This window comes from Gymnoscopelus microlampas (assembly GCF_963454915.1).
Source record: "Gymnoscopelus microlampas genome assembly, chromosome: 23".
NCBI lineage: Eukaryota > Metazoa > Chordata > Actinopteri > Myctophiformes > Myctophidae > Gymnoscopelus > Gymnoscopelus microlampas.
Genome location: NC_139960.1, coordinates 25,963,236 through 25,989,275, shown reverse-complemented (window position 1 = coordinate 25,989,275; position 26,040 = coordinate 25,963,236). Strand labels below are relative to the sequence as shown.

General features: G+C 43.0%; 1 protein-coding gene across 3 annotated transcripts in view; it reads left to right on the top strand.

The window, feature by feature from the left end:
* Window positions 1-24,295: 24,295 nt before the first annotated feature.
* Window positions 24,296-26,040, top strand: part of syt1a (synaptotagmin Ia) — a 104,573-nt gene continuing 102,828 nt past the window's right edge. For all 3 annotated transcript variants that reach the window (XM_084050039.1, XM_084050038.1, XM_084050040.1), the window contains exon 1: window positions 24,296-24,433. The gene's annotated coding sequence lies outside the window, so the exon portion shown is untranslated. The remainder of the gene's footprint in view (window positions 24,434-26,040) is intronic.

The window sequence follows — 26,040 nt, the reverse complement described above, 5'->3', positions numbered from 1 at the left end:
TCTATATAATACTGTACTTTGGCTATTTGAAAATAGCCGATCTACAAGCTCTGCTATTTTCAAAAGATTATTTATTTTAAACGTGTGAAATAGGGCCTTTCTGCATAATGAATACTTTCACTTTTGCTACTTTAAGTATATTTTGATGCCAATACTTTTGTACTTTTACTCAATTACATTTTGAATACCGGACATTTACTTGTAACAGAGTATTTCTACATTGTGGTATTAATATTTTTACTCAAGTAAAAAATGTCATTCTTCTTCCACCACTAACTAGTACTTGTGCTTAGACACTTTCAGTGCTGTTCTTGAACAGCGAGCTGTTCAGCATAGTATACTGAATGTCTTCCTTGGAACAGATGGCCTGTCTGGTGCAGCTCCATTGGTACAGAGACTTGCCTTATGTAGATGTATTGGACAACCGGGTAGCTGTAAAGCATGCTGGGAAACAGTTGCTAAGCATTTCACTGGCAGTCCTTTCTATGTCAGTACTTAGACACGTGGCATACCGTATCTACTGTAAGTCCTTGTGTCACCCGTCTCATTCAGAACACACGCTTTCATAATTGCATGGGATGAGGTTGTTGCTCTTCTTCAAGGAAATATGGTTAGTGTCACACTTGAGACTAGCCATTGTCGTTTAATTCAGTTTCAGTTTTTTTTTCTTATCTGGGGGAAAAAGGACATTCTTTGCAGTATTCTTATCAGCACTTTTTTTTCAGAGGAGAGCTTGTACCTTTTTGTACTGATTTGGGTGTTCCACTCTTTGTTGTTAACTATTTATCTTCCAAATGCATTTTCATTTTCACCACAGGCATCGATGCTGGTCAGTTGCACAATAAGCATCAAAGTAATTTAGTTATCTGATGCACAATGACAACTGGAATTTTCTGATTTAATCAAAAATGTAATGATTTAAAATAAATAATTATTATTCAAAATCTACTGTATGCTGCATGGTGTAATACTTTTAACAGGCAAGTACTCCAACTGTATGGACTGTAGTACAGTAATTGACACTGGCTGATTGTAGAGATGGTGATGACATGAGGCCATAGTTAGGTCATTACAGGAGTTGACATATCTGGGTCTTGGCTTTGTGCCTCACTGCCTGTCACAGAGGAGAGACACTCTTTTGACTGGCAGGTTAAACTCTTCAAAGTCAGCTTGCTCTACGGCTCACCTTCTCAGTGTCGATTACTGTCGTAAAATCTCTACTGCTGAATGCCACCCATCCTCCACTTGAAGGATGCACACACAAGGCTCTAAACATTGTTATCACGTGACCCCTTTGTTTTATAACAGAATAAGCAACTGCATAGGCTGTTCAATATGGAGATTGACTGCACATACTGTATGTTGTGTTGGCCATGGACTGGAATACGACAAATTTGTAATTTCTTCCCAGCCAGGCTTTCAGAGCTGGTGGGAGAGGGAAAGGGGGGCGTGATTGCTGCCCCAGCTGTAGCTCTCAGAGAGGGGCCAATGTGGGTCCCGTTCATCACAGAGGAACAGCATGAATTGCATCATTTTAGTTGGTTGCTGCCTGAGAGCCCATTCAAAACCAGTTAAAGTGTTCAAATCAATACAGACTACTTGCATGGAATGCTGATTATGAGCCGATGGAGGAATCGTGCTGTTTGGATGTAGATGAGAACGACGTAGGCCACAGACGCACATATAAGAAAACGTAAAGAGAGGAGGGGGAGAGAGAGAGAGAAAGGTGAATAAACAGAGATTAGAAGAGTAATGATGATTGTGAGTCCAAATACAGGGCTGACGTGTTAAAAAAGACAAACAGAAGGATGAGAGATTGAGAAAATGTGAAAACAAAACACAGCAGGAGACAGGAGCTCTGTTCTATGAAGTGCCACAAAAGGACTTGTGCAGATGGCTGTTGGAAGTCACAAACACTCAGTCACTAGCGATTGATATCACAGTGACATACTCATGTGTTCTGAGCATGGTGTTTTGTTATACACGCATATTTAGCAGCGCATCTCAAATGGGGATGTATCATTGACTCGTACACACCATTGTAATGCTCCTTCTTGTCACCACCACCTGTGCATTCCATGCAATGATGTGAGACCAGCTGGAAATTGATTGGCAGGAGGTTGAAGCCTGATTTATACATGGTCGCATGCCAGTGTCGCATGCCAAAAATAGCAGATCTACAAGTTTGCTTGGTACTGGTACTGGCACCAGCACTGGCACCGGCATGCAACCAAGTTACCTAACCACGTCAGTGGTGTCTGGTGGATTGTTCCCCAGGTGGTGCTACACAAAAATTAAATCACCAATAACATGTACGTGTACAGTATGTTATCATCACATTCGTTTATGATAAGCCCTGCCCTAGGCTATAGTCATTCATTTGTGTAAGACAGACATAACTAATGGCATGAGCAAAAATTATGATTAAGTACTACCACGTCCGCCAGGGGAGTGTCAAAGAAACTATCGGGTCGCACATTGGGGGGGGGGAATGTGGATGACAAACGGACAACGTGACAAAATAGACAAAACAGGACCAGGCAAGCCTAGTTCAACTAGACCCTGAATATAGCCAGTGGGGAAATCTGTCTGTCAGAAAGTGAAACCCACATTATGACTCTCCTCTTATCTGTGATCTAATCCTTGTTCTGGTGACAGTAAAGGTGAACTGGAAGTTGTCATTCTTGCTTAAATGTATGAAATGTTACATTTAGATGTGAATGTGTTTATCTTGCCAACTAACGAAGACTTTCTTGCTCAGCTTCTTTGTTGGTGGAAATTATGCTTACATCTTCATACTACACACATAAAGCACAGAGTGCATTTGAAACACTAGTTAAATAATAATATGTTTTTTACTGATACCATTGGGGGAATCTACTTTGCAAAATAGCATCAAGCGGCCAAGCCACACAATGGTTCTATTTTGTCCAACAATATAAAAGCTTGACTGTGTTCTGTCCGGTCACTTTATGGGCCATCACTGGATTAAACTTTAAGTAGTCACCCAAAATATGGATTTTGCTGTTGGATTATGGAAGTGCATATACCTTTCTGTGTTAATTTGTGAAGAGTGTAGAAATGGGATAGCTGCACAGCCAAGGATAGACAGTGGCCCTCCTTTATCAAACATGCGTAGATCAAAAAATTGTCTTAGTGGTTGCAGTGCAATTGTCTGCAATTACCAATCTGTCTGCAATTTCATGTGAGCATAGCAAATGCTCAAATCTCACGTCAGGTCAGCTTGTATACACCAATAGCTTTCATTGTAGACTCGCAGTCCAGCATCGTCTGATAATCTGACAGGCATCTAAACATATGCAGCAGCCACTTATTCCAAGTCAGAATTCGGGCCAATACATTGTTACTGTTTTTTTGAAAAGCAAGGCCTCCTAAAGCCTGATTTATGCTTACGACCAAGTGTGCCGCTTGTCAAAAAATAAATTAGTCAGCTGAGAAAAGTGTTGACGCGACTTGTCACGTTGACACTTTTTTCAGTTGAAAATATGTTGTTTTTGTTGCGCTACACATGCCGCTTTGTTGCTGAAGCATAAATTAGGCTTAAGGCGCGTCACGTCTACAGTAGATAAAATGTCAACCACACATAAAGGTTTCTCTGTTAGATGAATCACCAGCAAGGAGAGACAAATGTGACAGAACACTCTGCCGAGGCAGAGGCTTAGGCTATATTCAGACTGGCAGCCCAAATCAGATTTTTGGCCGATCCAGGCTGGAATCATATTGTTTTAATCAAGACTGAACGGCAAAAAGCAAACATGGAAACAGATTTTATGCATATCAGATTTGAATCACATTCCTAGGTGAATTGACGTGATTCAAATGTGATTTCCAAAGATGGATCCCAGTCTAGACACTCGGACACTGAAGCCTGGTTTATACCGAAAATAGCCGGCACAGCGTGTTGGCTCATGACACTTTGTGAGCTTGTAGATCTTCTTTTTTCAGTGACTGTCTGACACACCACAGCAACCACTGCAGATAGGTTGACGAAGTCTGACCCTGAATACATAAATCCGATCTGATCACTTGCAAATAACAGTGTGGACAGTCAGTCATTTGAGAGACAAATCAGATTTGCCTGCATCTGAACAAAGCCTTATATGGTACCAACATATCCACTCATATCTCTGATAATTTCAACCACACTGGCATGTCTCCCAGTCCAAAATCTCAGCAGCTGGCAGCATCTGTGAGGAGGAGACCCCAGCTGCTTTCTGTCCCCTTCTCAAACACACGGCTGGCCATCGCCGTCCTTGCTCTGAACACAGCCAATCGTCTGTGAAAACAGCCCATCGATAACGGATATGTGCCACCCCAACACTGTCATGCACCGATTACTAAGCTGATGGAAAAATCAACAAACGCCAAAAGACACAGGCTTACTTACTAGTAGTGGCTAGTTCCTGGATGTAGTTGTTGTAGCCCACCACAGTGCAGTGTGATTATTGTCTCCACCAGGCCGAAAGGCATGGCCGAGAGTCGAGACTATGTTTTGCACCCTGTCCGTCTGTGGACAGCTAATATCCAGCACCGTTGGCTTGATCGCAGCGAAACTGTAAACTCCCTGGATGCCAGAGCAGAACCTCATTTTTCACATGGGCCTGTTATAGCACCACCAGGAGGCCGCTTTTTGCAAAACATTTTTTTTGACAGTACTCTTACATATTGTGTCCAAACATCACGCAAATCGGTACACAGTAGCTCTATAGTCATTAAACGAAACGTGTCTTTCAGATTTTTCATATTACATCCTGATTGCCTAAGATTGGCTTCCAGAGTTTGCATTTTTTAATTCACTGGTTCTCAGTGTGGGGTCCGGCGACCCCCAGGGATCCTTGAGGGGGTTCCAGGAGTCCCTAGCCTAAAGGGTTAATTTTGGAACTAAATCCTTACAGGTTTGTAAATCTGACCCTTACGGGTGCATTTGGTTCCATTTGTACACACTCAGATGTAAAATAGCACTGAGGATTTTAATATGTAGATTGGGGTCCTAGAGACGATAAACGTATTTTGGGGGGCCGTGGCCTAATGCATATGAAACTGGAGGTCTTTGAAATTAAAAAGGTTGAGAATCACTGGTTTAATTAATTAGTTTTTATCTTCTCCAGATCTGAGCAACTGCCTGGGCGAGTAACTGAGTGGAGTGTGGAAGAAGCCCTTGAAACCATTGCAGCAGCATCATTGGGTAAAAGGTTAGTCTCCGTCCTTCCCTCCAAAAGAAGCACAACAAAAAATTGGCCATCTATTTTCATCCAAATTGCCACTCTCACTATTCAAATCCAGGTTTGTTCTTTTTAATGCCAGTGCATATCAGTTTTTTAACATTATACAAAAAGCTATACAGTTAAATATGTTGTCACAGTCATACATGCATGCCATATATAATGGATGTATTTCCCCAATACATTTCTCCCAATTAATAATCCCACCCACCAGGGAGAGAAATCTTTCTCCTCGTCCATGTTTTAGCGCTTTGCATTAAAACTCAGTAATACGACCTGCCATGATTCTTTAATTTTGATTTATCTTTGTATATAAAAATATAGATTTCTAAGCAAATCTCTTAGTTACACCAGCATCGGTGTAATTTATTTTTGTTTGTTTGTGTTTTTTTGTGTTGATGAAACTAAGAAAGATCTAAGAAAGAAAGTGCACTGAATATATGTATATTTTGATAGAGCATGTGCAGTAACTCACAGTTAATTTTGTCTTGTGCAGTTTCTGGGGCTCAAAGATTCAGCTTATGAATTCACACAATATTTAGATTTTCCATGATTGGAATGAAATATTGTTTGTACCAACCATATCTTACAGTGGAAGAGATGCACAAACATACTGCTTATACAAATCTGTCATTGTACAAGACCAGTTATCAGAGAAAAAATACATATATGAATCGTCTTCTGGGAAACTGAGCACTTGTGCTGCATGCTAAATAGTACAAAAGGAGAGTGGTACTGTACTTGTTCATACAGTATCAGCACATAGCCAGATTAATGTTAATGTGTTAATGGAACAAATAAGAAAACTGAAAGGCCCAATGTCTTCCCTGATAAGCTCTTATCATCATGCCACGAATGACTGCTCGAGGATATTTTCATACCATCCGCCTTAAAAAAGAAAAAAGAGAAACGACAAAAAGGACCAAAAACACCTTTTCCGTGATTTCAGGTCGAGCTGGGTGCTCTCAGTAGTTGAGAATAGTATTCTAAAAATGTTTTTTTTTTTAATTACGCAGATGACGTGGGCTGCTTTTTATCACCCAAACAAACATAACTGTATAGAGAAATGCAGAGCTGACTATCACCAACGTCCCTCCTCAAAAAGAAAGCCAAAGCAAGTGCCATTTCTTCCCTCTTGTTATTTGATATAGGTATTAGGTCAAATCATCATCATCTGTTTTCACTGTCCAGGACAGGCTTCAGACACGCCTCCTCAGGAGACTTGCCTCAAATCTGAACTCAATTGATTTGGCGTTAGGAACTCGTTGCGACCGCATGCTCTTGCGGACGTCGACCCCACGACCATCCACACAAAAGGCATGTGCTCTAACCGCTACACTATTAGGTAAAATACATGGCCAAAATATCAATGAATCTAGAGCCGCTAGTCTGCTAGTTGTAATTTTTATTATTATGATTTTTGTAACCCATTCTTTCACCCAGTGCCAACTGCCTAAGCTGTAATCCTGTGTAAGAAGAAAAATGGATGGATGTACAATGTCAATAAATAAATCTTTACAAAAACATTTTTATTAAGCCCACAGACAGACCTAACCGTTCTCAACCTGGGATGTCAATGGCAAAACAATTTCCTAAAGTTGTGAGCTTGTACTAGATCGGCTATTTTTGGTACTTTTTAGTATGAAATAGGGCACTCAAAAAAAAAAAGATGAAATATGGAGATACAAGGTTTCTGCCCGACAGCGACTATGCTGCATTTTAGTTTTATTTGGCTCATTAATGGGAGTGTGCTTCCACATTCTCCCCACTTAGCCTTATGTTGCTGTGTCCCCAACACGACTATGTGACTGCACACATCACTGATCAACCCTGTGTACTTAACCACAATAAATAGTAAATGTGAGTAAAAAAATAAATAAAAAGACGGTCTGCTTTAATTGAAATGGCAGACTAAGGGAGATTAGAGCTATCAGAGCACAATATTTCCAAAGAGGCACTTCATTAATGCTGATTGAGGCTTGTGGTGTTTGATTCAGCACGCCCAGATCATTTGCAGTCTTAGCATGGATTTGAAACTACACCATACGCGCCTTGCTGTCAAACCCTATTCAGTCACTGCACACATTGGCGTTAACCCATTGAGACCGGGGGGAGGATCTGTCATTTTTAGATTTCTTTGGCTATTCAAAAATACAAGCTCATAGCGCGGCACCAAGTGCCGTGCTATGAGCTCGTCGATCTGCTATTTTTTTTAAATCATGAAAATCTGTGAAAATATATATTTTTAAAGCAAACATTTGTAACTCAAATTTGTGCTTCTGGGGATTCTACAAATGTCTTCTAAATCCTTACAGTTTTTTGTAAAAAAACAGTTTTGCTATACAGTATATCAGTGGTGCTCAAACCTTTTCATGTCAAGGGCCCCCCAAAATTATATGTATATTTGGCCCCCATCTGAAAATATATATTTTTAAAATAGCAGATCTACAAGCTCATAGCGCGACACGCTGTGCTGTGCTATGAGCTTGTAGATCTGCTATTTTTGAATAGCCAAAGAAATCCAAAACATTGCACAGATGCTTTCCCGGTCCTAATGGATTAAAGTCTGTATCCAACTGCAATGTTGGTTCAGGTGGGGTTCAGTGGCTATTTACTGAGGCATTGTGAGTGATTCTGGCCTCGTTAAATCCTATTTTGTTTTGTGAGCGTGGAGCTCGACCTCCTCCAGGCGTAGGAAGGTGGAGGTGCTCTGACTGTGGACCTGAAGAGCTGGCCAATTTTTCATCCTTATTGCCCATGACATATCCAAAGTGGCAGTGCCCCGTCCACGCAGAGACAGAGGAATGAGGACGAGGAAAACGGAGAGGTGTTCAGTTCAGATCAGCAGGGAGGCGTGTACCTCTACTTCCTCCTCCCGTAACCCTGAACAAGGCCCCCAATCTTCCTTGCTAAAACAATACAATTCACCAGAGCCGATTAGGGCAGACAAGGTTAAACCAAAGCAGTCCCGGGGTTCCTGGCTCCCTGTGACTCACTCCGCCTTTGGCCCGGTGGTTTAGTTTAGCCAGACACCAGGAGCATGAAGACTGCATTATAGTCTACCTCACCCCATGACGCCGGCTAAATAAAGACGTTACATAACCTACCTCCTCCCTCTTGTATCGTTCTAACCTTTTACAGGAATCGTCTCCTAATGATAATGGAAAGACAGAGACAAAATGAAGAGATCTAGCCATTTTAATTCAATGGCTTGATAGGGGATGTTTGATCCACCCTCCAACCCAAGCAATGGCTCTGAATGGAGTCAATTAGAATGGAAAAGTCAGGTCCCCTCAAATGTATGAAGAACCTTTTCTTTTTTTTAAAAGAACCATCCACTTACTGTAAGTAAATTGTACTTTGGATGCTGATCGTTCTTTCAGGAACTATTGTGGAGAACCATTAAAGAACTATTTGTACTGAACGTGGTGCTCAAAGGATGGTCAAGGACATCATCAAGGTGACTTCTAGGTCAGGCTGGAGGGGGGTTGTGTCTTGAGAGAGGCAACGTGACTGGGCGCTTGTTCTTTGCAAAGCAAGCATCCCTCTCCCTCTGCTCTTCTCATCTCCTTCCCACAGTGGAGATAAAGATCTCTTGTTGTAATTATTGCTCCGTGAAGCGGCTTAATTCTGCCAAGTCGATAGCATCGCAGCCGTCAGGTGCTATAGAGGATATCTGCCACCAGCTGTTCATGTTCTCTACATGTTCCATTGGGCTGTAGTGGAAAGTAATGGCACTGTTATGTGATACATGTCTGACGATCGACAGGCTTCTAGACTGCCGCCTGACACCTGACACCCCACAACCACCACCACCCCATCCCGATTTGTTTTCCTCCAGTAACCACAGACAATGAAACGAAAAAAGGAAAAGCAAATAGGATGGAGGGATGGAGTGGCAATCCCCAGGGTGTTTTCCCCCCCTCCTAACATACAGTGAGGCATCAATCATGAATCCTCACATGAAACATCTGGCCAACTGCCTGTCAAGAACCCCCCCCCCCCCCACCTAGCCCCAACCTAACAGGTACTTGACAGACACAGTGAGATCTGCCTAACAAGCAGTGGCGCCACTGTATAGTCTGTTGTTTACGGCCAGGTACGGAGGTCAACCAGGGTGCGTTCATGAACATGCAAAGCACACATCCAAATAGCCTTCGTAGATGAGGTCCTACAACTTGATATATAATAGCAGACACACCGTCTGTGTCTATCTGTCGGGGGGTAATCTCGCAAACCACAGATTGATCAGAGCCAAATGTTTTGCTTATGTTGCAAGTCAAATGAAGTAACATCCTGGATATACAATGCATGTGTGTGTATGTGTGTATATAAATGTATATTTATTTATTAAAAACGTTTTGGGGCGGGGGTTATTATCTGATCTGCAAGGTTTTATCTTTAAATTTAAACCTTGATCCAAAGCTTCTTTTTTTTGGGAATATTATCTGGACAATAATACACATACAAAAGAGTGAGCAACATTCAAAACATTTAATTTCTCTTGGAAAATCTAAATTAGGCATGCTTAAAAGAAATGTCCTAGTGTCTTCCTATGGAGAAGAAATGATGTGCTGGCACAGGCGGAGGATGGATGGAGTGAATAGAGAGCATGCTTCCTGTGATAATAGCCTTTATGAAATGGATAATAGAGGAACCTTGCTGCTGTTTTATTTGGTTCCTTTTTGTTGTATTCATATATTTATTCTCTCTTGTTTGTCTCAGGTAATGATTTATTCCACCCCTCCCAAATTTCATATAGTATGTCACATCTAAGAAGATTTTGATTAGATTTCTTCACACAATCTCCAGTGCTTGACATCGAGCTTGATGGCAACGACCTTGGTCTCTCGGAAGCAGGCAACGTCTTTGACATGGCAGATGCACAGCTGAACCTCCTCCGCTGGCTTGCGCTGTCACTGAGAAACGATCCGCATTTATGATTAGCTTTTGAGCCTGTTTATGCTAATGCCCCCAATACACAGGAGACCTGCTCAAAACTGGCAGCGCTATGCGACTCAAACAAAAATAATTTTACGGAGTTGTCCATCAGAGGTTTTCTGCTTGCCTGGGTAGCAGGAATGGTTTTCAGGTTTTCACCCTGTTCTTTTGGTCCTCCATTACAAGTGGAGTTGGGACCATTAATTTGTCAGTTGGCTGATAGGCGGAACCAATCGGAAAGCATAAAGGGCTGTGGTTGTGGGTATATAGATAACAATGAGGGACTGAGGGAGCCTTCATCATTCAGCTTGAATGAGTCCAAAAAACACCAGACCAGTGTGTCTGATCACAATTTATAGAGAGGGACATCGATTAATTTACTCTAATTGTAGTGGAATGGCAGGCAATTAAGAACATGGTAATGTATTTCAGCCCTTCTGTCATCTGTGTGTGTGTGTGTGTGTGTGTGTGTGTGTGTGTGTGTGTGTGTGTGTGTGTGTGTGTGTGTGTGTGTGTGTGTGTGTGTGTGTGTGTGTGCGTGTGCGTGCGTGCGCGCACACAGTGTATATGGACATGGATAGACGTTAGGCTCAACTTGTCAGACTTAAGTAAGACAGTAAGACGATGAATTTACTTACAGCTTTGAAGGGTGGTGTGTATAGTTTACATCATGCATTATATTGTAGTTTTATGCACTGTAATCTCCAGCCCAATCTCTTTACCGTAGCTGTGACATTCCATGTCTGTACCACTGCGTGTGTGTGTGCGTGCGTGTGTGTGTGGCATGTGCATGTATGTGAACAGGAGAGAGAGTGCTGCTCAGTGGTAGATCGTGACAGCTCTCTCTGCGTGGGAGCTGGAACTGCTACACCCGCGCACATCTCTCTATCTCTCACTCACTCACGCACGTGCGTGTGTGCGCCCACGCACGCACGTGCGTGTGTGCGCCCACGCACGCACGCATGCACGCACGCACGCACACACTCTCTCTAAGCTCTTTCACTCTCACCCCCTAGCTGTCTCTCTCTCTCTCTCTTGCTGTCGCTCCCTCTCTCTTCTCTTTGTCTCTCTCCCTCTCTCTCAGTCAGTCTTTAACCTTGACTCCCTTACCCGCCCTCAGTATGTCACAACTATCACTCTGCAGTATCTACAATATACTGTATACGCAGTAAAATCCTCAGTGCTAAATTAACTTGGAGTGTACAAACTCTCCGAGTTACAAATGGATACATTAGGAGGATTTTACCATGTAGTAGTATCATGATATTTTAGTGTCATACAGTATGGCTGTCCTCTGTATTCCCAGGCAATTCAACCATGATAATGCATCTCTGGTGAAACCTCTCCAGTTGGTCTTGCATCATCAAGCAGACCCTCCATGACTCATACACTCACACATCGCATCACAGGAAAAATAAGTTATCTAGTGTGACTGCCGACGCTAGTTTTCATATGGATATGAGCACAACCTTTTTTCCCCTGCCGTGCATTTCCATATTTCACGCTGAGCAAGCGTTCCACTGATATGAGTGTATGCGAGGTAACTGGTGTGTGACAATGGCGCGAAAATAAAAAATCACATTCTTTAAATTTGGGGGTTAACTTATCTGTGTGACCTTGAAGAGTCTGTATGGATGGGCACTGACAGGGATGCTAAGGTAATTTAATTACCAGGCCCTCCACGGGCAGCTATAGGGGTAATTACTGCTTTCTAAATCCCCCACTAATCCCCCCTCTGAGTCTCCCACACAGAGCCAGCCCGGGGCACTCTCTCCTCGCATTTCAGATCTGGCTCTTCCAAAACACACCACCCTGCCCTGCAAAATGATGCTCAGAGGCCCTGTCCATGGCTTAATATGGAAGGTGTGTGTGTGTGTGTGTGTGTGTGTGTGTGTGTGTGTGTGTGTGTGTGTGTGTGTGTGTGTGTGTGTGTGTGTGTGTGTGTGTGTGTGTGTGTGTGTGTGTGTGTGTGTGTGTGTGTGTGTGTGTGTGTGTGTGTGCGTGCGTGCGCGTGTGGCCACACCCGGACAATTAGCATGTGTTTTCATGTTTGCGCATGCATGTCTTGTGGTCTGGCTGATTTTGTCAGAGTGGATGACAGCATGTACACCACTCCCGATGAATTCCACTCACGTCGCTCCCTCCTCCCCTGCACGGTGAGGCATGGGGATTCTCAGGTCAAAGGGGCCTCTCATCACTCCATGAGAATATCTTAATTAACACTGCTGGGATGAATAAGATGAGACCTCAGAGGAACAGCACCTGCTGGGTGTGGTGACTGGTGTAGGAGCCAAATGGGGTTTTGTATTTGTATTTGGGCACTGATTGATGTGATAGATGTAGGCACCGCATTGGCACCTTGATGGTGGGAGTGTCTCTGTGGGTGGCCTCCAGTGGCTACAAGTAATGCTCCTCACCTGCTCGCCTTAAGGCTGGTTTGGCCATGGGGGTAGGGTGAGCTGGGAGTGATATATTTTGTTGACCGCATTTTGTATTTTTGCTCACTGTTAACTTATTTCTTTGCACATATTTATTACATTTATTTATTGGAAACGTATTGTAATATTTGGTTACACTGAAGTAAGAGCATTTTAAACTTTCGTTTGGACGCGAGTCCTTTTAATGTGCGCGTCATACAGTTTCTACAGTACCTCCCAGGCTTAGCCTGCCGGCTGATCAATGTATTGGGGGTTGCTATCAGCCGCAACAACTGTGTTATTAGAGAAAGAGAGAGAGACCTGATAAAGATGGTCCAGCAGAGTTGATCAGGCTTTGAGATAATGCTGCCGTCATCAGCCTCACATTGAAATGAAAGCTATAATTGTTCGCTCAAAGTCCTATTATTTAATATATGCGCTTCGACAATGTGACATTTACCTTCGCATTTACCTCCCTTCCGCTGCCATTTTTGCTGTTGCCACGCATCAACAGGTGCTGTGTATGCTGTAATACGTGTGTGTGTGTGTGTGTGTGTGTGTGTGTGTGTGTGTGTGTGTGTGTCTGTGCACACGTGCATGCTCATACAGTATCTGCATGAGTGTCAGTGCCTAAGCAGTTATGAAAAGAGCACCTGCATTTTCTGAAAGGAACTGGCCTGCTATTCTGAAGAGCTACACATATTGGAAGGGCCTCTTATCCACAATAGAAATGTAGCTGAGAGGTGGCAGCTTCCTGCCTGCTGCAACACAAGAGAGGATGGCGGCGAGACAGACAGACAGACGGATGGGGGGACGGATGTAATGTCTGTAATTGAGCCACTAGGAAGTTGGCATCTCTTGTCTTTCAGAGGGAAGGAACTCTGTGTACCCAGAATCCTGTATGGCTTGAACTTTTTAGAGTTTGTATTATGTTGTATTCAGATAATTCAATACCTTTTAGGGTCTAGAATGGTCATATTGTATGCATGTTTCTAGTGTCACTCTAAACCACAACAACCTTGGAAGGATGAAGGAGGGCAACGTTACAGCATGAGTTTACATCAAAGATAAGTTAGACAAGATTCTTACCTTTTTTTCGCTCATCATGACATCCTCTCTCTCTCTCTCTCTCTCTCAGTGGCTGAACAGCTGAATGAGACCAGCAATTTATAGTGTTCAAAGGTGACGATTCAAATGTTCTTGACATTTAGGAAATTGTCCCTTTTGTCCGCCCTCTTTCTATTTCAACGCCTCTTTCTTCAAAATGCCATTTTGCCCTTTTCATTCCCTCCCTCGCCCTGTTGATCTGTGCTGTCCCTCTTTTCTTTCTTTCCTTTGGCTTGGCCACTGATGGAGGCTTTTTCTTTTCTTTTTTTGTCATCACTGGAGAGGTCTGCCGTCCATTTATTTTGATCAGAATGAAAGACGGCTACCTGTGCCAAGTACAAAAGTGTGTTTAGCCCAGCTAGAGGCAGGTTCAAAGGATGGATATGTTGGTCAGTTTGTCCATTCATCCAACACTTTACTCCCAGACAGGATATCTGATATGAAACTTGCTGAATACATTTATGCTCCCTGGAGGATGAACCTCCTTTATAAAGGAGGCAACACTGGTTAAGTGTATATTAGACTCTAAGCAGTCTTTCGATCTACAGTACATAAAATGTTGTTATCAATGTTAATTGGTTGACATTATTTTTATAAGAGAGTGATTTCAAAGCACAACCAGGGAACACTGGTTACATCATTGGTTCTGAGATGGTTTCAGTGTCGGCCAAGTAGTGTACTCACTGTAGTAGTCTACTAACTGTAGTTATAGTATAATTTAGTGTCCCAAATGCTATCTTATTGGCCTTGTATATACACCAACTAGTTAGTTGTAGTATTGTAGTTAGATAACCACCCCTGAATTAACAGGGTGTGCCAGCGCAGGAAAGTGGCCAAGTCAAGGGTTATGAGGCTGTATTACCCGGATGGTTTTACCATTGGTTTACCATTTACCATTTATGGTTACAGATCACACTGGACTTAATGGCACTGGATGAACGATCAGGCTAAGTGTAGAGCAATTTGTTTGAACCTAGTTGTATCCCAAATCTCCATGAATACAAGGTTTCATGGGGGTGTGTAATTAATAGAAAATAAGTCATGTTTTGGGTGAACTACTCCTTTAAGTACAATACTCAAGTGTACTGTGACTGTCCACCACTGCAAATTTGAAAGCTTTGACCAGGCTGATAATTCTCACCTGTCATTTGAGTCACAGTCTGTCACAGTCACAGTAAGGGTTCAGGCTAATTGAGCATCTTGTGAACATTCAGGTAGAACATACGATCACACTTTTTGATTGCCTGCGAGTTTGGCCTTTCTTCCTGCTGTTCCTAAACCATAGAAGAGTACATCAGATGAAACATGGCTGATCATCTTCTTGACCTACCAAATTCACTTCCCTATGAGTCATCTCCTCAACCCTGCTTGAGCTAGTTCCATCTGTCAGTACCAGGAAGGTGTAAGAGCAGACATATTCATTGGACATGACTAACGCTGATCTGCCATCACCAGAGATTAGAGATTTATTAAGAAATGTGATCTTCTGAGGTGGGAATGTTCACAGGATTCTCTATTAGTCTGAACTTCTGTGACTATGATAGGCTCCCCGGCCCCCCTTGTGGTTGTGGCCAGGGCGCTGCGTGCGCGTAGCGGCGGGCCTCAAAAATTTCTCTAGCCCAGGAGCCTCAACTCCTATAAATCCGGCCCTGGTTGTGGCCCTAAGCAACCGCATAGACTGCTTATGCCAGTGGCCGGCCCTGAGTTGGTGTATACAGGGCAGGGGCGCAGCCATGGTGGGCCTGGGTGGGCCGTGGCCCACCCACATAGAAAGCTGGCCCACCCAATCGATTTTGCAAAAAAAAAATGTTTGGAAATGTATTTTTAAAATGTTTTTATAATACATTTTTTGATAAAAAATCGGTAAAATCAGGCAAAAATAAGAATTAAATATCATAACCCTAACCTAACCCTAACCCTAAAACCGAAATAAAGTAACAAACGGCACAGGTCGGGGACACATGCTGCGCCACTGATACAGGGCTAACTAGATAGCATTTGGGACACTAAATTATACTATAAGTAACTATAGTTGGTAGACCACAACTACAGTGAGTACACAACTGCTGCCACTAAACCTCATGCCTCTCACAGCAATGATGTCACCAGTGTGCCCTGGTTTTGCTTTGACATCTCTCTTATAAAAAAGAATGTCAACTAATTGACATGTAGATCAAAAGACTGCTTATACCTTGGACTCTACATCTGGTTGAAACTTCAAATCGAATTACAACAGAAAACTGTGAATTTTAGTTGAAAATGGTCGCCATCTTGAAAACTAGAAGCCATATTGAATTTTTACTTGCACCATTGAATTTATCATGTCAATACATACATTTTGATAGTCGTGACATAAAAATGTGTCCGCGACCCACAAATGGGTCCCGACCCAGTGTTTGGGAACCAGTGACCTTGTAAATCTATATATCCCTATCCATTCAGAAGTGGTGCTAAAATATACATGCACTATTTTTTATTTAATTGTTTGCAATTTGGGTTCAAATGCCCTTAGTAGGAGGGATTGGCTTAGGTTTAAAATGAGAGCAGACAAATAACCACAGAGCTGATGCAATTCTGAAATATATTGTACTGTAGGTCAGTGGTTTTCACCATTTTCATTTCAAGGTCCATTATTTATTTGGGATTTGAGCCACGGAACCACCATTTGATGAGATTTAGACTCTCAGACCCAAAACTTAGAATATGTAACATTTTGTCCACAAATTCATGCTGTATTGATGTTGGTACCATAGGAGATATAACAGGCAAACGTTGATCAAAATAACAATTCTTCTACATTCTCTAATTGTGTAGACTTATTGTAAATGAAGAAATGCAGATGTTTAAGAATAGTTTAACAACTCTTGAGAGCGTAAAATGAAACCAAATGGACGCTCTCAAGAGTTAAAGATCTATAAAGGAAGGTCCATATGGTTACCAACTCTCCATCATTTAGCTGGGGACCACCTGGAACCTCCTCAAGGACCACTGGTGGTCCCCGGACCAGTGGTTGAGACCCACTGCTGTAGGTGATGATTGGTGGTTTTGTTACACAGTTTGCAGAAGGGGAAGGTCAAAAGAGAAGAAAGTATGGACATAAAAGAGGGTTTGGCTTCCATCAAGCATAAGGACTCCCCTCCCTGAAGGCTGCTTACTGTATTCTTCAAGGAACATCCAGTGAAAGATAATTCAAGATGACGTTGCTGATTAACTGGCGCAAGCAATGGTTGCTATGGGTACAGTCCCACCCCAGAGACAGCAGCAGACTACAACAAAACAGCCACCAGTCAGAAGGCCCCAACAGCCAATTAGCGAAGCGAAATGTGTTGCAGAAGTGGGGATTTAATAGGTTCTGTACATAAGCAGCACTCCCAGGATTTGATTCCACTTACCTCTGGTAATTGTCCAGGAAATGTTCACTTTCTTCTGGACGAAATATTAAGGTTCAAGGTTCAAGGTTCTTGTGTACAGGTACAAGAGTAAAACTTATTTTTGTTCGGCTTCCTTCAGACATTTGCAGCAGCATAGATAGTCATAGCAATTAACACATTAACCGCCAAGACCGTAGTCCTACGGGCCATTAAATCCAACTGTTAAGCGCCGAGACCGTATGTTTTCATAGTCCTAGTACAAAATGTTCTGTGGGCCCTCAAAAATGAGTCAGAATGGTCAAAAACCTTGGCAGTGGGAGAGCCATTTCTAGAAAACCCCTTGGCAGTCAATGTGTTAAAGGAAAGGAAAAAGGAAAAAAAAGAAGGTAAACAATATTCATACACCAGTATATTTTAGGGTGCCAAAGGCACCTGTCTAGCGCTTTAAGGTGCCAGAAGGGACGTGCTGTGCCTTAGGTTCTTTGTCCTAGATTGTCGATGTCAAGAATGTAAACCTATTCTGTGAACGTTTTGTGTGGTCTTAAACTACTATTTACGTGGACGCTAAATAAAAGTAAATGCTAAATAAATACTCGTTTACATGCCTCAAAGCAGAATATAACTTTTGACATGCACAAAGTGGTTCTGCCTGTTTTTTTTCAGTATATTTTCTTGATGGACCTACACCGTGCCGTCGGCTATTTGCGTTTTTTCTAATTAAGCAAATGTCTAAATTGCACATGCGATGCTCATTTGTGAAATTATGCACGTTAATAGCGAGGTATATTATCCCAGAGGAGGTGACCAAGAAGAACTCCAGTTATATTGTGAATTGTGAATGTACAAAGGTACTAAGCTGTGCTATGCTGCCAATGATATTATTCTAATACTTTAATTTGACACTATTAACAAACATGCAATGATGCACGAAAATAATGAAAAATAAGCCTTGCTCACTTCTGATTCTGCTACAGTATGGTTGGTGTGTTTGCTATGTCAGTCGGTGTGTCTGCTATGGTTGGTGTGTCTGCTATGGTCGTGAGTTTGCTATGGTCGGTGTGTTTGCTATGGTCGGTGTGTTTGCTATGGTTGGTGTGTCTGCTATGGTCGGTGTGTTTGCTATGGTCTGTGTGTTTGCTATGGTTGGTGTGTCTGCTATGGTCGGTGTGTTTGCTATGGTCGGTGTGTTTGCTATGGTTGGTGTGTCTGCTATGGTCGGTGTGTTATGGTCGGTGTGTCTGTTATGGTCGGTGTGTCTGTTATGGTTTGTGTGTCTGCTATGGTTGGTGTGTCTGCTATGGTTGGTGGGTCTGCTATGGTCGGTGTGTCTGTTATGGTTTGTGTGTCTGCTATGGTCGGTGTGTCTGCTATGGTTGGTGGGTCTGCTATGGTCGGTGTGTCTGCTATGGTCGGTGTGTCTGCTATGGTCGTGTGTCTGCTATGCTCGGTGAGTTTGCTATGGTCGGTGTGTTTGCTATGGTCGGTGTGTCTGCTATGGTTGGTGTGTCTACTATGGTTGGTGTGTCGTGCATCGGTGAGTGGTCATTATGAGTTGGTGCTTGCCTCTGAGATGGGTCATACTAGGCGCCTGATTACCGGTGGGGGGCAGGGGTTTGTCTGCTTTGTGTATTGAGAGATACGTTGATGATGACTTTAAAGATGACTTTATCCAGCATCCATGTGTTCTGTCTGTGAACACTAAGATATGGCCTTTTAAATATGGCCATTTCCTTGCCTTTAAAATGTTGGTTACCTCCTGTCCTCCCTACCTCTAGCAGTAATCATTACCTTCAGTGGCCATTTTGCCATTAACAATTCTTCATGTCCATTAACTGCTTAACCCCTGTGCAGTACTTTGTAGACCAGAGTCCCCATATAGGGTCTATACTTGGTCTCCTCCTTTTTTCCCTCTACACCAAATCTCTTCACCAAAAATAGACATTCAGCTGTACAAGCTCATAACGTTGTGAGCTGTTTTGAGCTTTTAGATTGTATTGTACGTATTACATGTTTTACTCACTGATTAATTGAGTACAATGGACCACAATGGAAACAAGCCCCCTGGGGCTTTTTTTGTATTATACTATTAGCATAACCTTGACTGTACTACCTGTACTGTTAACAAACTTGTTAATAAAGTATTGAATCAGAGCTATTTTCACCAAATGTTTGCCTATTATGACCTTCCCAGAACAGGGATGCTATTGTGTCTTAAGTGTTCGGACAGCTATCATCATATAGTAGTCATGCTATCATGACCCTGATGTACAGCGTGTTCTTTTTCCGTGGTAGAGATTGGTTTGGCAAAATTCCCTTCCAGGCAGTATGTGTTTGCAATGAAGATAAGCTGGACATGTTCACGGTTTGCAGGCCACAGACTGTGATAGCGAATGGCTTCTGTGGTGCCGACGTGTATGGTTAGCTGACTTTGTTGTGGATAATCTCCAAAGAAGATGACCTGCACCGCTCAGCATGGATGCACATCTTCTCCCTCTCATTAGGGTCAACCCGTGAGGCTGCTAGGTTTTAAATCTGCTCAGGCCACATCTCCTTGCCCATTTATTGATCTCACGATGTCTATGCAACAGACACAGATATACAGACACATACAGTACAGACACACACACACACACACACACACACACACACACACACACACACACACACACACACACACACACACGTACAGACAGACAGACAGACAGACAGACAGACAGACAGACAGACAGACACACACACACACACACACACACACACACACACACACACACACACACACACACACACACAGTCACACACAGACACACACAGACACACACACACACACACACACACACAGACACACACACACAGACACACACACACAGACACACACACACACACACACACACACACACACACACACACACACACACACACACACACACACACACACACACACACACACACACACAGAGCCAGTGAACCAAAGCTTGTGTACTGAGGAGCAAGCTGTGCAGTGACCAGCCAGGGTGTTAGTTGGTAATCATTAACACAGGCTCCTTGTTTACCTTGCCTCTGCCCTGGCTATGTGTCTGTCAGGCTTTACGCAGGTCCCTGTGTATGTGTGTGTGTACGTGTGTGCGTACTGTATGTACGTACATGTGTGTAGTGTGTTTGCATACTGACTATATCCAAAGTGTGCTGACTAGGTTGCAAATGCACACACATAAACACCCACACATAGACAAAACATCTGTTCACATCTAAGGTTTCACCTTGTAGCTCTAAATTTAAAATGTTGTATATTAATAAGCCCCTTTATTAGTCTTTAGGTAACATACAGTAAGCAACACTGGTTCAGGTAGAATTGACCTGGCTGGAGATTGGTGGGGAAGCAGAGGGCATACAGTGGATACGCATAAACAGGTGAGGTTGTCTTTTCAATGTGACTTTTGTGGTCAGATGAGCCAGATCGGAACTCAGCTGTGTCTGCATATGGGTCCAGGCTTGACACTTCAATGACATGCCTGTTCTGATTTGTGAACTGATGTCGTGTTCCCACAGAATAGGTACGTCCAGAAAAATTGCTCTTGGTGAAAGAGACAGCCTCCTTCTTTTCTTTATATTTATATTATTTTGTAACGGTACTGCAGCCAGAGCCCGTACCACATGCGTTTTGTTGAGGAGAGAGCAGCCCACTGAATTCACAGAACTCACTGAATTTGGTGTTGCTATACTGTATCTGTTTCAAATAGGACAAATTGTAAAACTTTACATAGTTGATGAACATAAATGCTTAAACTTGCTTTAATTAGTTTGTATTTATGCACTAGCACCGGCCAACATGCATGTCTGCAATTGGGTAGTTCCAGTACATAGCCTGGCAGAATGCTTATCCCATAGCCTAGATAGAAGATTGCTCTGTGTTATAAATGTAAGACAAATTACCACATTTTTGTTGAACGATTAAAATATTCAAGAATTTAGGTTCCTTGGCCTACTGTCAGCATGCACAAATTACAAAATACTCAAAAGCAATTAAATATGTATTTTAAACACATTTAATTGCAATACTGCATCTCTGCATATGACGCGACGCAAATTCTGCAAATTATTCCCCCAACTTCACACTTGGCGGATGTGTTGTTGAGGACCAGAGTAAGTGCAGTGTTGAGTGTGAAATCTATTGGATGAGCTGAACCAGCTCCACCTCGGCATGTGATCTACTGACTCTGTGGGTAATAACGCCAGCAACATTGACTTTTTGAGGGCTGGTCTTTCTCAAGAAAACATTGAGCATTTAAAGCGGACTGGTATGATCAGAAGTCAAATGTTGCATTGAAAAGATGTGTAACCAGTGCCTTACGCTGAATTCACACCAGTAGCACCAGCGATTTCTACTGCTGTGTTTTTCCGCTAAATGGGTATGTCCGATGTATGAGTAAAACCCTCGTAATTAGGCGAATTTTGGTCCTGCAAGAGCTCTGCTGCTCCAGGCGGCTCAAAGCCAGCAGCTGTGCCCAGCAGGATAGCTTACAGGCAGGGAGCAGAAGTAAAGACACTCTGTGACACTTTAGTACTTCCATATAGTAGTCCGTTTCTATCCATCTCAAGTGTGGTGTACAGTAGTGCTGTCAGTTTTCCTCTACAATCCCATTAAAATTGCAATGCTTTATTATTTCTAATAATTTTAATATATCTTTTTTATATGATATATAATTATATAAAATAATGTATAGTTGTACAATAATAAACACCCACGTGCACACATACAAATGCTATAACAGGTTAAACAAAATAGTGAAACCAACTGCAACATATTAGTTAAGGGTTATGGCTTTAATTTAGGTTCATTTTTGGATTTTTTGATGGAGGAGAGTAATATTAGGCTACAATTTCTTACCGCACGTCTTTTCACGTGCCTCGTTGAGTAACCTGGCCAGTGGCTATCGACGTTGGCCCTGCATTTCGTCCTCTCACAACAGTACATGGAATATACTCCACTGGTTTATCAGTGCGATTTTGATGTTTGGTGAGTGGAAATACCTCTTCATTTTCACTGTTTTTAAGCTTTTGTGTGTCGGAACTTCTGAGCACAGTCCACATTGTCGCTGTTCATTTTCACAACATGGCAGGTGATTTGTAAGCGGCTGTGCTTTACCCACTTTCTCACTTACGTGGGTGTGTAGTAGCTACTTTAAGATGGATGTTACTATCATAGCAAGAGCCATCCACCGTTCCGCAGCCTATACCTTTCCTAACGAGAACGGGCTCTCGTCCACTCTCATCCACCGTCCCAAGCGCTGATAGCCACAAGTCCACATTGTAGCGACGGAGAGTAAACAATGTTTCATAAAAACTTTCGCTGTTGTCATACTGTATAACAGTTTCTTTAACGTAACTTTCAAGGGAAATTTATGGGGGAAAGGGAGGGAGGAGTCTTTCCTGCCTCTGTGCTGAACCAGCGTGGTCTGTCACAGTCTCAGCGTGACCAGACACACACACAGGCGCGCGGCTGAGCGTGCACAACACAGACTCATTGGGTGGCGTCACTAGCGATGATGTTCATTTTAACTTTCTGTGTGCAGTGCATGCACTCAAACTTTATTGTTGATCATGCGTGACGTGTTGAAAGCATTTGTCTTCTTTAGATTTGTTACTCAGTACCTTTATGATTTTTTTTAACAATAAATACAAAATTAAAAAAAAAAACATTCTAGTGGCAATTTTACCATTCAAAGATTTTTTTTTTTCATATTCGATTCTTGAATTTCGTTCTGACAGCACTAGTGTACAGTGTGGTTGGCTGCCACTCGCCACACAGGACACAGCAACAGTGGCAAAGGTGAAGTTTTCGCAAATAATGCTGCTCCACTTTTTGCTGGGCCTGCCTCTCGCCATGGTGAGGAAAGCAGCATTCCCCCTCTCCATAAACAAGGCATTGAACCTCGCCGCTGAAGCAGAATACCACTGCTGTTGTGAATTCAGCGTTAGATTTCCATTCTGAACACATACATTTTGAGTGTTAAAACTAACAATTCTACACAACTTTGGCTGTACCCGACAGGTAGCCAAATGCTTCTGTGGAAACCCTGGCCCTATAAAGGGCAGAAGTACATTAAGTTTAGGCATGGGTTTAAGGTTAGTTTAGCCACTTTCATCCTGGCGTCCCTATTTTGGGCAGGTCATTATACACAAAGATTTTCACACTTCTTTTTAAGTGTTCAAAGATAGCAGTGCAACCTTATATGGCTTATGGCAGTGGGCTTAAATGGCTAATAAATCAACTTTTATTAAGGTTAGGCATGGGTTTGGTTTGGTGAATTTAACTAAATTAATTAAGAACAGCGGTGAAGTTCCACAAAGATGAGATCCTACTGCATCGCATGTCGTTTTGAACCATCCAATGAGCCCTGAGCAGTCTTAAGAATGTTGTTGCTGGTCCTCGTTGCCCTGGCATCTGCTGCCCCCTCCCTGGTAGAGCCGAGTGCCACATTTGGTTGAGCTTGAGTGTTGCAGGGATTGCCAGGCAGCGCCTTGAGGCACGGCATTAGCCCACACTTACTCTGGGAATGCCCTTGACAAACTGTCTGTGGAAGGGGACGTGAGTAGCATCCAATGCACATATTTATTGTGGCCACACAATTGGCTTGCACTTATGTAACAGAATAAGCCGCTACGGTTACTATACTTGCACAGAAATCATTGTGTATCTGAACATATTATTCATATTGATTATTAATCACTGTTACTTACGTACTGTAACTTGTGGTGAGTTTTGCCTTCACATTGTCTGCCTCCGTACAGAACATGCAATTCTCCGTGAAAACAAGCGTGAGAATCGATAATATATGGCTATGAAAGAGGGCCATAGGTGGGCACTTGTTTTAATGTACCAGAAGGCACGAGTGGGTGGATAATGTCAGAAAACACTACAGAGATACAGAGGGTATGTGTACATTGTGTGTGTGAGTGTGAGTGTGAGTGAGTGTGTGTGTGTGTGTGTGTGTGCGTGTGTGTGAGAGAGACAGGAGAGCGAGCGAGAGAGAAAAAAACGAGAGAGACAGAGAGAGAGAGAGAGAGGGGGGAGGGTGCTGGAGTAGGTGGGCGGGAAGAGTGGAGGCGAGTGTCACGGAGGAAAGAGAGGGAGGGAGAGAGCTTGCAAAAGAGAGGGAATCAGAGCCGCTTGCTGGAGCTGTTGCCTGGGTGTGTGAGCGTGTGGTCGTGAGCGCTTCCTGAACCGGCGTCGTGTGAAAGGGACCTTGCTGAGCTTTCTAGGTCCCAGATCCCTCGGCCCCACCCCCACCACCGAAACTTGTCAGAACCCTTCCTACGCTGTGAGGAGGACCCAGGCAAAGCAGCGTGCTGCCAGGTAAGAGGGAGGAAAACAGGGGTCTTCTCCGCTAAGAGGGGCTTACTGTACGGGGGAGAGGTGCTGACAGTGTGGATGTGCTGAATAATTGCTTGCCGGTTCCCTGGAAAATAGCTCTCGTCTCCATCACTGCTTTGAAAATGGAATTCATGCATGGAACACCTAGGGTTGGAGAGGGTAATAAGTGCTTTTTTGCATGCAAATGTGTGTGTGTGCGTGCGTGTGTGCGTGCGTGCGCGCGTGTGTGCGCGCGTGTGTGTGTGTGTGTGTGTGTGTGTGTACACAGTATGTCAGTAAGTATAAATCACAATCTAAATTTTCCAAGAGTCAGGTTATATAGGAGGAGGCAGTGTTTTTTTCATAGATCCTCGTCTTGATGATAAATGTAAGGGAATGTCCACTGAGGGCGAAGACTGAAAGGAAAAGCACTGAGGAGGAAAAAGAATAGTCAAGAACAAAATAAAAATAAGAAAGCAAACCGACTGTATGCTATTAAAGGTGCCTTTAATTCCTCTGTTCTTACTATTACATTCCCTTTGCCCTCATGTTGGAGTGTGAAGTTATATATCCCCATAGCTCTCCTTCTTTAAAATACCATGAACCACATCATTGACATGGTTAATTTCCCTCAGCTCCTGAAAAGCTGGATTAAAATATTGCTAGTTGCACAGTGAAATCCAGAGTGTCGATTTCACTCTGAAAGTGTGACTGTGAACCTGTAAGGTCCACTGTGTGTGCGGATGTATTTTGTACAGTAGGCTATGTGTCAGGCAGAGTTGATAGTATTGGTGAGAAGCTGGACTAAGCAAATTCCCCACACTAGGGCTGGGCCAAGCTCCAGATCTACTGGTACTCCTGCTGGCTGGGCTCAGCAGCACTGGCAGGACAACAGTCAGGAAAGACATTCCATATTTAGCAGTTGTGCTGTAGATGGATTTGGTGTGTCGTACGTTTTGTGTCTTGCTGCCCTATGGAAAGGCTCGCTCCCAGGCAGAGATCATTCGCAGCCCTCCCTGACGCACGCACGCACGCACGCACGCACGCACGCACCATTTAGTCGAAACTTGTTGAGTAATCAAATAACATGCATTGACTGTTCTTTTTTATTTCTCTTTTGTCATTCCTTATCGTTATTGTCCCATCCTCCCTTGATACCCCCCCCAGCCTCCATCCATCCATCCCTCTCTCCCTTCATCCATTCATCCACCCCTATGTACTGTATCAATACAGTACTTGTTTAGTGTACTGTATCTATGTACTGTATCAATACAGTACATACTACGCAGGGTAATGTTATTGCCACATACCTATTAAACAAAGACACTGGAAGCTGAACAAAGCCCTCCCTGCTGTTAATAATACACACAGTTTTCCTACTCATTTGGAAAACATGAGACGCTGTGACGGATGGCTGATTGTGGCAACTTCAAACAGCTCCTGTCTATTTGATTGTATTGTCTGCCACTGGAATAAGCAAGCCAAGCCACGGCCCGAAGTCTTTTCCAAACATGTACTCTATCAATTCAGCTGAATTTAAATTGATTTTAAATTCTTCTCTTTGTTTCCCCCCTCGCAACCTTTCAAATCCTTTATTCTTGCCCAAGGGC